Raw genomic sequence first — 15,963 nt, forward strand, 5'->3', positions numbered from 1 at the left:
GTACGTTTTCCTACTGTCTGGGACTCCTTTGGTGACTAGAGTACGGTTGTTTCCTACTCTGGGGACTCCGTTGGTGACTAGGAGTACGGTTGTTTCCTATCTGGGGACTCCGTTTGTGACTAGAGTACGGTTGTGTTCCTACTCTGGGACTCCTTTGGTACTAGAGACAGTTGTCTTCCTACTCTGGGGACTCGTGGTGGACTAGAGTACGCTTTCCTACTCTGGGACTTCCGATTGTGACTAGAGTTACGGTTGTTTTCCTGACTCTGGGGGACTCCTTTGGTGACTAGGAGTTACGGTTGTTCCTAACTCTGGGCGACTCCTTTGGTGACTAGAGTACGTTGTTTCCTACTTGGGACTCCTTTGGTGACTAGTAGTACGGTTGTTTCCTACTTGGGACTCCTTTGTGACTAGAGTACGGTTGTTTCCTACTCTGGGACTCCCTTTTGGTGACGAGAGTACGGTTGTTGTCCTACTCTGGGCTCCTTTGTGACTAGATACCGGGTTTCCTACTCTGGGGACTCCATGGTGACTAGAGTACGGTTGTTTCCACGCTGGGACTCCTTTGGTGACTAGAGTACGGTTTTCCTACTCTGGGGACTCCTTTGGATGACTGTAGGAGTACGGTTGTTTCCTGACTCGTGGGGATCCTTGGACTAGATACGTTGTTCCTACTCTGGGGATCGCGTTGTGACTAGAGTAAACGGTTGTTTCCTACGTCTGGGGACTCTTTGGTGACTAGAGAACGTTGTTTCCTACTCGGGACCTCCTTTGTTGACTAGAGTACGGGGTTGTTTCCTACTGCTGGGGACTCCGTTGGTGACTAGAGTACGGTTTTTCCTACTCTGGGGACTCGGTTGGGGACTTACGAGTACGGTTGTCTCCTACTTCTGGGGACTCCGTTGGTGATAGAGTACGGTTGTTTCCTATCTGGGGACTCCTTTGCGTGACTAGAGACGGTGTTTCCTACTCTGGGGAACTCCTTTTGGTGACTGAGTACGGTTGTTTTCCTACTCTGGGACTCGTTTGGTGACTAGAGTACGGTGTTTCCTGACTCGGGGACTCCGTTGGTGACTAGATACGGTTGTTTCTACCTGGGACTCCGTTGGTGACTAGGAGTACATTGTTTCTTACTCTGGGGATCTCCTTTGTGACTAGAGTACGGTGTTTCCTACTCTGGGACTCCTTTGGTGACTAGAGTACGGTTTTTCCTACTCTGAGGACTCCTTTGACTAGAGTACGAATGTTTCCTACTCTGGGGACTCCTTCGGTGACGTAGAGATACGGTTGTTTCCTACTCTGGGACTACTTTGGGTGACTAGAGTACGGTTGTTTCCTACTCGGGCGGACTCCGTTGGTGACTAAGAGTACGGTTGTTCCTCCTACTCTGGGACTCGCGTTGGTGACTAGAGTACGGTTTGTTTCCTACCTGGGACTCATTTGGTGACTAGAGTACGGTTGTTTCCTACTCTGGGGACTCCGTTGGTGACTAGAGTACGTTGTTTCCTTACTTCTGGGGACTCCTTTGGTGACTAGAGTACGGTTGTTTCCGATCTGGGGACTCCGTTGGTGACTAAGAGTAAAAATGGTTGTTTCCTACTCTGGGGACCCGTTGGTGACTAGAGTTACGGTTGTTCCTACTCTTGGTGACTCCTTTGGTGACTAGAGTCGGTTTCCTACTCTGGGACTCCTTTGTGACTAGAGAGTACGGTTTTCCATACTCTGGAACTCCGTTGTGAACTAGAGTACGGTTTGTTAATCCTACGCGGACTACGCGTTGGTGATAGATACGTTGTTCCTACCTGGGGACTTCTTTGGTGACTAGATACGGTTGTTTCCTACTCGGGACTCCTTTGGTACATAGAGAACGGTTTGTTTCCTACTCTGAGGACTCCTTTGGTACTAGATACGGTTGTTTCTACTCTGGGCGGACTCCCTTTGGTGACTAGAGTACGGTTTTTTTCCTATCTGGGGACTAACTTTGGTGACTAGAATACGGTTGTTTCCTACTCGGGGACTCCGTTGTGAAAACTAGATACGGTTGTTTCCTACTCTGGGACTCCTTTGGTGACTTAGAGTACGGTGTTTCCTACTCTGGGGACTCCTGGTGACTAGAGTCGGTTGTTTCCGTACTTCTGGGGACTCCGTTGTGACTAAGAGTACGGTTGTTTCCTACGTCTGGGAATCCTTTGTGACTAGGAGTACGGTTGGTTTCCTACTCTGGGGACTCACGTTGGTGACTAGAGTAACGTTGTTTCCTAACTTCTGGGGACTCCTAGTGTGACGAGAGTACGGTTGTTTTCCTACTCTGGGGACTCGTTGGTGACTAGATACGTTGTTTCCTACTCTGGGGACTCCTTGGGACTAGAGCTTACGGTTGTTTCCTGCTCCTTGTGGAATGTATCTAAAATGTCCTTTTAAATTGGAGGAATTGTCGCATCTCGGGACATTTCAGACAGTTGTTAGAGGATCTGTTTACTGTGTGCTGATTTGTATGTTTCTCTTTTTGTTATGGTTGTGAATAATACTGTGTATTCTAATATAATAATGTTTATTTTATGTGTATATGATTTGTGTAGTTAATGCTGCTTCATTGTATTTTGATGTGTATTGTGACGCTGAACAGGAACCTGGCAGGTATCTCAGCATTGACTCCCTGTCTAAATAAAGACACCTTGTCTCAGCACTTGAACTCCCTGGCTAATAAAGACACACCTTGTCTCAGCATTGATCGCCTGTCTAAATAAGAGACACCTTTGGGTCTCAGCATTGACTCCCTGTCTTAAATAAAGACCACCTTGGTCTCAGCATTGACTCCCTGTTTAAATAAAAGGACCACCTGGTTCTCCAGCATTGACTCCCTGTCTAAAATAAAAGACACCTTTGGTCTTCAGCCATTGACCATCCCTGTCTAAATAAGACACCTTGTATCAGCATTGACTCCCTGTTAAATAAGACCACCTTGGTCTCAGCATTGACTCGCCTGTCTAAATAAAGACACCTTGGTCTCAGCATTGACTCGCTGTCTAAATAAAGACACCTTTGGTCTCAGCATTTGACTCCTGTCTAAAATAAAGACCACCTTAGGTCTTCAGCATTGACTCCTGGTTTAAATAAAGACACCGTGTCTCAGCATTGACTCGCTGTTTCTAAATTAAAAGACCACTTTTGGTCTTCAGCATTGACTCCCTGCTTTAAATAAAGGACACCTTGTCTCAGCATTGACTCCCTGTTAAATAAAGGACACCTTGGTTCTCAGCATTGACTCCCTGTCTAAATTAAAGACACCTTTTAGTGCTCCAGCATTGAGCTCCCTGCTAAATAAAAGACACTTGTCTCAGCATGACTCCCTGCCTAAATAAAGAAACCTTTGGTCTCAGACATGACTCCCTTCAAATAAGAAACACCTTTTGGTCTCAGCATTGACTCCCTGTCTAGATAAAGGACGCAATTGGTCTCAGCATGACTCCCTGTCTTGAAATAAAGACACCTTTTGGTCTCAGCATTGGACCCCCTGTCTAAATAAGACACCTTGGTCTCAGCATGACTCCCTGTCTAGATAAAGGACGCCTGGTCTCAGGCAATTGACTCCCTGTTCTAAATAAAAAGACACCCCTGGTCTCATCATTGACTCCTGTCTAAAAATAAAGACCACCCTGCGTCTCAGCATTGACTCCCTGTTTTAAAATTAAAAGACCACCTTGGTTGCTCAGCATTGACTCCCTGTCTAAATAAAAGAACACTGTCTCAGCATTGACTCCTGTCGAAAATAAAGACACCTGTGGTCTCAGCATTGACTGCCTTTAAATAAAGACACCTTTTGGTCTGAGCATTGACTCCCGGTCTAAATAAAAAAAAAAAAAAAAAAAAAAAAAAAAAAAAAAAAAAAAAAAAAGATGACACCTGGTCTCAGCATTGACTCCCTGTCTAAATAAAGACACCTGGTCTCAGCATTGGACTGCCGTTTAAATAAAGACACCTTTGTCTGACATTGACTCCCTTCTAAATTAAGACACCCTTGGTCTCAGCATTTGACTCCCTGTCTAAATAAAGACACCTTGTTCTCAGCATTGACCTCCCTGCTGAAATAAAACACCTTGTTCTCAGCATTTGGACTCCCTGTCTAAATAAAAAGACACCTTGTTCTCAGGCATTGACTCCCTGTCTAAATAAAGAGTAAATTAAATTAAATAAATTACATCTTCAGTATTAGACGCCACAAAACCTTCCAGCTACTATTAATCCACACATTTATCGCACCCCTGGTTTAGCCACTATTTATGCTTAACCTATGGCAATATCTGCCAGTTAATTTCCAGCGATATTGCCCCCGTCCGTATATGTGGTGCACACCTTTTTTCTATCACTCCGTATGAAGACAGTAGAGTTGATAACCTTCGCAGTGGGTTGACAGAAAATACTTTCCCCAAAAAACCTTCTCAATGAAAATGTTGTATTGAACAAAAGTAGCAGAAGAACATCATGAGAAGTACATAATTTAAGTCTGATTATTTGTTATTTGCCCAATCTTTTGCCATGAAATGAGCAGCAGCAGTACGAGAACATCACTAGACCGACACATTAAGACTGCCTACACTAGACGCACAATTAAAAGGAATAAATCAAAAAATATAGATTTGTTAATTTCTTCCAAACTGAAAAAAAGAAATGTCTTTCTGAGGTGCATAAAGCATGACGGACTCAAACAATCCCGTTTCCCCCCGTTATGAACAGTTGTCATTTGAGTTGAAAAAACCAAACAACTACTCTAAGACCGGGGAAGGACCTAGCTCTCACACTGGAGAAAAGTTGGAGACCCCTGGTAAGGTCTTTGGACAGTGGAATGACAATAAAACACACAGATAACAGTCTTCGACAGTTTTATAAAACCTTTGTCACATAGGGGAGCTTGTTAGCACTATTTCTTTTTTTACATTTCCAAATTTAAACTGGCTCGTAAACTCAATTTCTTGCTCGTAACAATATGCATATTATTAATTACTATTGGATAGAAAAACAATCTCTAGTTTCTAAAACCGTTTAATTATGTCGGTGGGAACCAAACTTTTCTACAAGCGAAACTCATGACGAGGACATCAAGCTCTGAAAAATATTCTCTGAGTCTTCGCATCAGTTAAAAACTCTGTGTGCTGCCCTAGGCTTGACATGAACTGCACCCGCCTTCCCCCTGGGGATTCAGTAACCCCAATGAGAAGGAATGGTCTCTCTACGTGTTGCTTCAGGGTTTTAAAACGGAATGGAGTGAGATGTCCCTTCTTTTCGTACGCTCGCCAGACGAAGGGAGGACATCAGAATCGCATGCTCAAAGCTTTCTCTATTGATGCAAAATAATTCCGTCTGTGATTTAATTCGATATAGGTGTTCTAGAAACATCATAACGAAGTTATTGGAAACCGATTTATCCTATTCCAGTTTATGCAGTATATTGCTTATTTTCTGATTCCAACTTAGATACTATCTAAGAGATCATATTGCGTTTGAGGATTTGGAGCAATGGTGTGTGCCGTGTAGCTCATCGTTAGCTGCTAGTTCCGAAAGTTTTGAGAGTCCGTTTACAAACAAACAAAAAACAAAGCAACGATTCTTGGACAAAGACACCATGCCAAGATACTGATTTGGAGCTCGTCCAAAAGTAAGAGTTATTATAATTTTATTCCGTATTTATGGTGGAACACGGCGAACCAAAACACACTCAAAAACAACTCACACATCTAAAAAAACAAAAAAAAACGAGTCAAGGGAAGTACAAAAATAGCATTACAGAAACACTAAGAAACAAGACATAATAACAAACAATGAAAAAAATGGCGTCACAGAGATAACTCCAAAGAAAGAATACGAAAGATGTTTAAACGCAGTGTCACCATTTTTTGCGGCACTAGTTCTGGCTGAACTCACAATGTATGTCTAGTAACGTAAATTTAAAAAATCTAAATCAGCGGTTGCATTAATAACCAAGCATCGTTTCATTACTGTCCAACCGTATTTTTTTAGTCATCTAATCGATAAATATCGTAAACTTAAATCCCTTCCAAGATGGCGCCGGTCAAATGCATGCATGTTTTGACTGATTTACATAGCATTAACCACGATTTGTGATGCTAAATATGCACATTTTCGAACAAACTCTATTATGCATTGTGTAATATAGATGTTACAGGTATGTCATCTGAAGATTCTGAGAAGGGTTAGTGAAAAATTAAGATATTTTGGTGGCGATAACGTTATCGCCCTTTGTGCCTTGATTTTAATCGCTGGTGTATTTAGTCATGTGGTAGTTGCTAAATAACGAATATTGCTGTTTCGCGTTTAAAACACTTAGAAAATCTGAAATATTGTCTGGATTCCACAAGATCTGTGTTCTTTCGATTGCTGTAGGCTGTGTATTTTTCAGAAATGTTTAGATGAGTATTTCGGTAATTGACGTCGGTCTCTGTAATTATTCCGAGCTGCTTCCCAACGGCTATTTCAGATTGCACTGCAGATGTAGAACTGTGATTGATATACCTGAAATGATGCCAATTTTCAAAAAAAAAACAATTATCCTATACCATAAATATGTATCAGACTTCATCTTTATGAAAGTTTTTCTTGGTGTAGTGGCTATATAATATCTTTATTTAGTCGATATTTATGATAGCTGACTGATGCAGGAAAAAAAATGGTGAAGAAAAAAGGGTGTCTTTGCTATCGTGGTTAAGCTAATAGATTTACATATTGTTTCTCCCGTAAAAACACTTAGGAAAAAATCTGAATATGTCTGGATTCAACAAAGAAATTCTTCTCATTCTCTTTTGTCTTTTCCACAATTTGCTGATTATAGCCTCCATTGCTGCCAGATGATAGCCCTCTCTCTGGTACTCATCATACTCTGCCCAGATGATACCCTCTCTCCTGTACTCACATGCTGCCAGATATACCTTCTCTCCGTATACTACATGCTGCCAGATGATACCCTCTCTCCCGTACTCACATGCTGCCAGATGATACCCTCTCTCGTACTCACATGCTGCCAGATATACCTCTCTCCTTACTACATGCGCCAATGATACCTCTCCTCCGTACTCACATCTGCCATATATACCCTCTCTCCGTACTCACATGCTGCAATATACCCCCTCTGCGTACTCACAGCTGCCAGATGATACCCTCTCTCCTGTACTCACATGCTGCCAGATATACCCTCTCTCCTGTACTCACATTCTGCCATGAATACCCTCTCTCGTTACTCACATGCTGCCAGATATACCTCTCTCCGTACTACTGCTGCAGATGATCCTCTCTCCGTACTCATGCGCAGATGATACCCTCCTCCGGTACTCACATGCTCCAGATGATACCCTCTCTCGTACTCACATGCTGCCAGATGATACCCTCTCCGGTACTCACATGCTGCCAGATGATACCCTCTCTCGTACTCACATGCTGCCAGATGATACCCTCTCCGTACTCACATGCGCAGATATACCTCTCTCTCGTATCACATGCTCTCAGATGATAACCTCTCTCCGTACTCACATGCTGCCATGATATTACCCTCGTCCGTACTTCACTGCTGCTAATGATACCCTCTCCGGTACTCACATTGCTCAGATGATACCCTCTCTCGTACTCACATGTGCTCAATATACCCCTCTCCGTACTCCAATCATGTCTGCCAGATGTACCCTTCTCTCCTACTCACATGCCCCCTGCTAAGATATACCTCTCTCTACTCACATCTGCCAGATGATACCCTCTCTCCGGTACTCACATGCTGCCAGATGATACCTTCTCTCCGGTACTCACATGCTGCCAGATGATACCCTCTCTCCGGTACTCACATGCTGCCAGATGATACCCTCTCTCTGGTACTCACATGCTGCCATATGATACCCTCTCTCTGGTACTCACATGCTGCCAGATGATACCCTCTCTCTTGTACTCGTCTTGTTCCTGGCAAAGGATCAGCTGGATGAAGAGCTGCTGCAGCTTCTCGTTACAGTAGTTGATGCAGAACTGCTCAAAGCTGAGCAACACCGACACACGAACACAGGTGTTAATATGACACAACCGATCATGTAGTCACAGCATGGCTATGTTACATTTTGATGATATAACATATATCATATATTTTTCCTAAATGTATAAAATACAGATATTGATAGAAAGATACATCCATCTGTTCAAATACTGGAATAAGATGGAGAAGGTACATAGATCAATACAGATACCGTTAATAACCTGTTGTTGTCGAAGATCTCAAAGCCGTAAATATCCAGCACTCCAATAACTGTGTTTTTCCCATGAAGCACTGGGTTATAGTCTTTCACCTCAATAACAGCGTTGATACGGCCTACAATCCAACCAAACAGTCTCTCATAGAGAGCCTAAAAATACAGATAAAGACAGACAGACAGACAGACAGACAGACAGACACACAGACACACAGACAGACAGACAGACAGACACACAGACAGACAGACACACAGACACACAGAGAGACAGAGAGACAGAGAGACAGAGAGACAGAGAGACAGAGAGACAGAGAGACAGAGAGACAGAGAGAGAGGATAATGTGACCCGAAATAACATGAGAAAAAGATGTGAGAAGGCTGAGTTAGTACGCACTACACAACAATGAGTCAACATTAGATGGGGCTTGTAGGTTTTAAAACACATAGATAGTCTTCTATTGATGTGTCCAGCCCAGCACCTTGGTAAAAGCATCCCGGCCGAAGCAGGCCTCCTTCTCAGAATGTCCCTTCTCTATGACTTCTCCGCCCCCGGTGGCCACAGTCCGGTACAGCAGGCTCTTGGTCACGTTGTCTGGCTCTGTGCTGRTCAGCTCAGCGATGTGACTCACGTCCCCCATCCCCACCACCAGGACACTCTCACTGTCTGTCTCAAACTGCAGGTTACCCTGGGGAGAGTAGGACATCTTGCTGTTATAACATGMTGTGTCACACCATTAAACAAGAACAAGGGATATACTTGTAAAAAGTACTTTTATTGTGTAAGTTTCAGTTGCATTGCCTTTACCAAGGCAACAGTGGTGTAAACATCACTTCATTTAATCTCTTATGTTAGTCATGCTAAGGTCYTATAGTCGTATTGAACCATTCAGGTAACCTTTCGCTTGTATGACCAATAGAAGTGTGACCAACCAGGATGAGGATGGTCCCCAGGATTCTGTAGATCGAGTGAATCTCCTCCTCTGAGAAGCCAATCACATTCAGGGCACTCAGCACTGCGTTGTGGCTGTACCGGTCGTTGTTGCACGTCTAGAGACAAAGAAAGAGAGACATTGTTATTTACTCCCACACACATGCTGAATGTGGGGCTACCATAGTGTAATCATCACTAAGTAGAACCAGTAGGGGGGGGGGGGGGKGGKGRGTACTCACAGTGGCGACAACTCCTTCTCTGGTGTACACATAGTTGGCAGGGTCATTGTGCAGGTGAAGGGACTTCAACATATCTACTGAGCCTCCCCGTAGTAACTGTGGAGACACACAACACACAGTGTAGAAACAGATGGATGTAGCATGAATATTTACGAGGACAAAAAAACAGAAGAACTTTTCCAAACTCCATTATTTTCCTTGGATCAGATCCGGACATCATTAAAGTCATCGTCACTTCTACTTATAACTGCATTGTACGTAGTKTAWKRMCMRKWAAACATTTACCTGATAGAAGGAGTGGAAGTTCCTCTCACCCCCATTCTGCTGCACCACCCTTGACTTACAGTAGGAACAGAGAAAAATATGTGAATATACACACACACACACACACACACACACACACACACACACACACACACACACACACACACACACAGAGCGAGAGAGCGAGACCATTATAGTTGAACTATAACCATAACCTCAAATACAAGACAAAAGAACAGAGAAATATCGGGGGGTTATTTCTGTTCAGTGAGAATGGATGAGTCCATCGTTCACACAGCCCCACAGTGTCAGATGGTGCGTTAGCTGGCTCAAAGAGAAGATGAATGCAGCAGTCATCATGAGCCCCCCAGGTGAGCCATTCATTATCAGAATCAGAACTACCAGGGTGGAATTCACAGGAACATCTATTCACGGACTCACTCTCTCTCTCATGTCTCTGTTTCACCACCTTGATCAAACATTTATGTTCAAGTATGAAATGGAAAGTAGAAAGTGGATAACTTTTCARAAGAAGGTCACAGAAACAGACACATACTGTATTAAGAGTATTCCTTGAATTAAAAAAAGCATGTTCAATCTCCACTGAGAGAGTGCTTTCTAGTCCAGGACAAGGCTTAATCTATGTCTGGTAAACTGGCCCTATAAATCTGTCTTTAAAGTAACTGCCCAGTGTTCCCAGATTCCCATGAAATATGACCTGTAATTATTTACAATATGAGTGAAATAGTTTTCTTCCAGAACAAGCAACGTTTCTGTGTTAGAATGGTGTGGGTGTGTACCGGTCATTCAATTATTAATACGAGTAGACCGCTGATTGGCCAGTTCATCCTCCTATAGACCGCTGATTGGCCAGTTCATCCTCCTATAGACCACTGATTGGCCAGCTCATCCTCCTATAGACCGCTGATTGGCCAGCTCATCCTCCTATAGACCGCTGATTGGCCAGCTCATCCTCCTATAGACCACTATCCTATAGACCACTAATTGGCCAGCTCATCCTTCTATAGACCGCTGATTGGCCAGCTCATCCTCCTATAGACCGCTAATTGGCCAGCTCATCCTCCTATAGACCGCTAATTGGCCAGCTCATCCGTCAATAGACCGCTGATTGGCCAGATCATCCTCCTATAGACAGCTGATTGGCCAGCTCATCCTCCTATAGACCGCTAATTGGCCAGATCATCCTCCTATAGACCGCTAAGAGAAGCGATCCATAGGCCGCAGAAGAGATGCAAACGTCCGTTTGAACCATGCCCCCCCATCGGCCCGCCCAGAACGCGCAATTGCAATTCTCTCTCCAGAATGCGCTCTCTCCTACCAATTTGGTACAGCCGGTTCATAATAATGTTCCTTAACTCATTGTGTGATAATTGTTTGCGTTTGATTGGCTAGTGGTATATCTAGTTCCCCGCAATTACATATCAACCAGTAGTAGAATTGACTGTTAACTCATCCTAAATAATTTTTCCTAATCTACAGATGGTTTGTTTACTCTTGGTTACGTGTAATTTTTTTTAACCTCTCATTGGTAGGTGAGGCAGTATTTCTTCAACATCCGGCCAGATGAAATGCGGTGAGCCCAGAGTAAACCTGCTGCTACTCTCTGGCAGGCAGCATGCATAAGGATTAATGAGCTATAAATCTATTTAGATAGATTCTGGATAGAAAACTCTCTGAACGTTTCTAAAACCTGTTTGAACGATGTCTGTGAGTATAAAGAAACTCATATGCAGGCAAAAACCTGGGGGAAAAAACAACCAGGAAAGCGTGAAATCCTGAGGTTGTAGTTTTTATCAACTCTTTGCTTATCCAAGATACAAGTGGAAATGGGGTAGAAGAGTTGCTGTGTTCCCTTTGAGGCATTTTCCTGATACAAAGGAATTCTCCGGTTGGAAACATTATTGAAGATTTACGTTAAAACATCCTAAAGATTGATTCTAACATTGTTTGCAATGTTTCTACGGACGTAACGGAACTGATTTGACTTTGTCTGCACCTAGTGATCGTGGCGTCAATGATTTTGATTACTGGCTTAAACGCGCTAAAAAAAAAGGATGTATTTTGGAGATAAATTATGGACTTCATCGAACAAAACAAACATTTTATTGTGAACTTGGGATTTTCCTGGGGAAGTGCATTCTGAATGAAGATCAAAAGGGTAAGTTGAACTCACTTAAAATCGTAATGATCTTATGAGACTGGATAACATCTGTGTGACTACACTCTACCATGAGCCGGATATCTCTTATTATGGGGCTAGATGTTGGATCGTTTTGCATTCTATGAGCCCTGAATGTAGCTCAAGGCGCTACCAGAGTTCATGTGCCTGTGGTTGGATATATCTTCTCCCCATAAAGTTTTTTTGGAAATCTGAACGATCCTTCTTTACTGGGGGCAGCCGGTAGGTTAGGTTGAAAAACACTGAGCGGTTGCATTAGAAGAAGTGGATCAAATATTCCAAATGCATACAGTTGTAATCTTTTAGCAATGTTTATTATTGAGTATTTTCTGTAAATTGATGTGCGCTCTTCTCGTGACAAAATAAACTCGAATGTTTTGGGGTTACTGAACATTACGCGCCAATGTAAAACTTGAGATTTTTTTTGGTTATATAAATTATGAAGCTTTTACTACTTTGAAACAAAACATACATATCACTTCGCTTAGTAACATTGAGTCTGTGAGTGATCATCTATAAGATCATTTCAAAGGTTTAGTGAATTAATTAGTTATTCTCTATTTCTCGCCTGTTTTGTGACTCTTTTCTGGCTGGAAAAAATGGTGTGTTTTCTGTTACTTTGGCTCTGACCTAACATAATCGTGTTTTGAGTGTCTCTTTCGTCGTTAAAAGCTTTTTGAAATCAGTATCTCACTGTATGGCTTTCGTATTTGAAACAAGTGTATTTCGTATAAATGGTGTAAAATACTTGTATGTTTGAGGAATGTTAATTAGTGCGTATTCATCTGCTTCCTTTCTTGAATTTTGGCGCCCTGCAGTTTATACTGGCTCTGTTGTAACTCGCTGAGTTACTTTGGTGGGATATATCACGCCTTAAATCCGATTCGACTCTCGACTACCTCCTTACGAAGGTTATTGTCACTCTCAATATTAATAATTCCAGTTTCTCCTCCGTTTATGCCATGTCTTGTCCAGTAGTGGGCTCGTATTGTTTAGCAGTAGCAACAACTGTCTATTATTGCCTTACTCCACTCGTGTTGATGAAACAGGTTTGGTTTATTTACGATTTCAACTTCACTCTTACGAGTTGTCATAATACTCAGTCCAGAGTCATTTATAGTTTGGAGCGCCCTCTCTGCGGTTGAGTTAATGTTAAGACCTGAGACTCGATGTCTGCTAGTAAGATCAGATCTGGTTCATCCTAGGCTATCCTGGCTGCTCCACATTACAAGTAGTTAGGCATTATAAACTGTACACCATTGCTTTGCATCTGATGAGTTCATTTATACTGATATTCTATGGCTTTATACGCATTCAGCGCCCACTAATGACCTGTGGAGGCTTCTCATAAGGTTAACAACTTTTTTGATATCTACTACTCCTAGTAACAATCGTACACTCAGTGTTCTGGGTGTATCTTTTGTTGCCTTACATAGCTCAATCTTGAGTAATGACATATAACATCTACAGTATCCATCAATGTATTGCTGTTGAAAATATCTTTCCGCTGTGCCTTTTTTTAACTGATAACCTACTCGTCTGCTCACTCACTCTCTTACCAGCGCGTGTAACCTGAAAAAAGTGATCTCAGACTAGAACTTTGTTACTGTGTTCGGTTATTTATCCTGTTGCAGTAGCTCTCCATGTGAGTCTCTCTGCCCAGCCGTCAATACACTGTTACTTTATGCTCTTTAGCGCACTGATCATAGTCTTAATCAGCGTGTGTCTGTTACGTAATTATCTATCCTGTTTGCCTAGTCACTGTAGAGCTCACTGTGCACGAGGCAAACTCTGATTACAGGGACAATAGAATATTATTATACATATGTTGCAAGTTTGGGAGTGATGTTACTAGCGATCCATTGTACTGACTCCAATTTCTAGATTTAAAATGTTTCAAGTGCTCATATGCAGACAGGCCGCTGCTGTTAGCACTCTTATCGTGCAATTCAATAGGCATATTTTATACTTTATTTGCTCTGCTATATTTGTTCTATCACCTCGTCGTGACTGTGATAACTAAATCGTTCCTGTTTAATTGCCTTAGGTTTTGGCCTAATTATTGTATTTTCTCCATTTTATCTTGAAAAGTTGGCAATAGCAATAGAAGTTACCTTTTAGGTTAAGATTTTACAGGTATATAGAATTGCTGATTAAGTGTAACTACTTGACAATGTCGTAACGTGAGTATATAATCCTTGTAATGCGATTTATATAAATGACAAATCGAATACATGTTTATTCCACACACTACTGCATATGCAATAAACCATACACTGGTCAGCATATAATCGATAGAGACTTGGTTATATAAGATAAATTTGCATTCACGTCTAGATGATATACTCGTTTGACTCACTGTCTTGCTTTTTAGTCACTTACCCTATATGACATGTATCACCTGTGTAGTTAGCCTTAAGTTACACAGTCCCATACTTTCTAAGGAGATGTCCATGGCCAAGAATCTTGCTATCGATTCCAGCAAGGCAGTAGCTGAGGGAGATAAACAGTCTGGTTCAGGTTTAAGGTTTCGTGTCATTTCTTGAGTGTTTCTATGTTCTTAGTATGGTACTGTGCCCCTTGTTCGTAATTTTAGTAGGTCACCTTTTGTTTATTGATTCTATTATTTTGAGTTCATCAACCATTTAAGCATTTTTAATGACAAGCTCTTTTTTCAATCTCTATTGACAATTGACTTTCAGCAAGGAAGAAAAGAAGAGACCTTCGCTTTATAGTTTTCCAATGTGACCTCATCGTCTGTTCATATAGTCTAAGATAATTCATCACATAGATATCTACATAATACCCGAAGCTTCACTAGATGTTCAGATAGTAACAATTAGTTGATTTTATAGACAATTTGATTTGATTGAAAGAATCAATTACTCTCATTACTCTAGTGATAGCCCGAGCTGATTTTTGTTCTGGATGCCGAGATAAAGAAAATTGACAATGGAAGAACTTTCTTATGCCTCTTTCTCTTCCTCTCTTCTTCTCGATTTTGGGACACATTGTCATCTGCTATTCCTGTTATCTGATGACAACACTCTCTCTGTGAACGTGGAAGAACGTTCTTCTGAGTCCAACTGTGTGCTGGAGGCTTCGGTAGCACGAACAACGGCAACGACAATCAGCGCTTCGGGAAGTATGGATCAACTTCAACTTCAACGGCGACCCTACCGGCGGACATATTAACACTACCTACTGGAGAAGGTGAGAACGATGTGATTGGACAGGATGGTGAGGACAGACAGTGATTGGACCTTGACTTGGAGTCAAGGAAGGGACATAGGAGAAGAGATTTGATTGACAGCTTAAGTTTAATATTTGTTAACAGTATAAGGTTTGAAAATACCAGATTGGGACTGATAAGCGCATGAATTAGAACAAGTGGCTGTACGTAACATGCTATAATGAGTCACAGCTCAGGCTCTGCGCTCCACAGCTCTGTGTGGGTTTTGACTGACAGCGTCATCCTCTGGTAATTGGGCAACTTTTGTGAATGTTTTTGTTGTGAGTGTGGGAAATGCTGTAATTAAGAGGATATGTTTTTGAAAGATAAGATTGTTGAGGATTATAATAAATGCCCGCTTTGATTGTCATAACAAGCGCACCCGTGAGTCAACATACATTAACATTTCATGTCATAAAATCATGTCAAGTACAGTGTCAATGTTTCATGATCACTATGTTTGATGTACAGCTACAGATCACGTCATAGCTCTGGGGTTGTTTTGAACAGAATGAGCCTGGTGGTTTGGTTTATTGTGAGAACTTTGCAGAGCACACTACTACTGAATGCACTCAGACCTTTTGATCTAATAGTTTTCCCAGAATCTCCAAACCTCTCATTGCCACTATGCTTATGCATTTTCTATTTTCTCTGTAAGAACATTTAAATTTTGGCCATATCCATATTGGCTAATTCCCTGAGTGTAAAGGGTTAAACTCATGATCCAAATATTGTTGTTGCTTCCTATACTCGTATTTGTGGCAACATAATTTGGAGAAAAGCACTTAAATACCCTTCTAAACGTGTATTCAACAGACGGTTTAAAATGCTTACTATTCCCTTATAGAGATGATGTTATC

At 41.9% G+C, this 15,963-nt stretch overlaps 1 pseudogene; it reads right to left on the minus strand.

The window, feature by feature from the left end:
• The window catches only part of LOC111956037 (unconventional myosin-Ig-like), an 89,742-nt pseudogene that overhangs the window by 62,052 nt on the left and 11,727 nt on the right, over positions 1-15,963 (minus strand).

The sequence above is a fragment of the Salvelinus sp. IW2-2015 genome, linkage group LG31, assembly GCF_002910315.2.
Source record: "Salvelinus sp. IW2-2015 linkage group LG31, ASM291031v2, whole genome shotgun sequence".
NCBI classification, from domain to species: Eukaryota; Metazoa; Chordata; class Actinopteri; order Salmoniformes; family Salmonidae; genus Salvelinus; species Salvelinus sp. IW2-2015.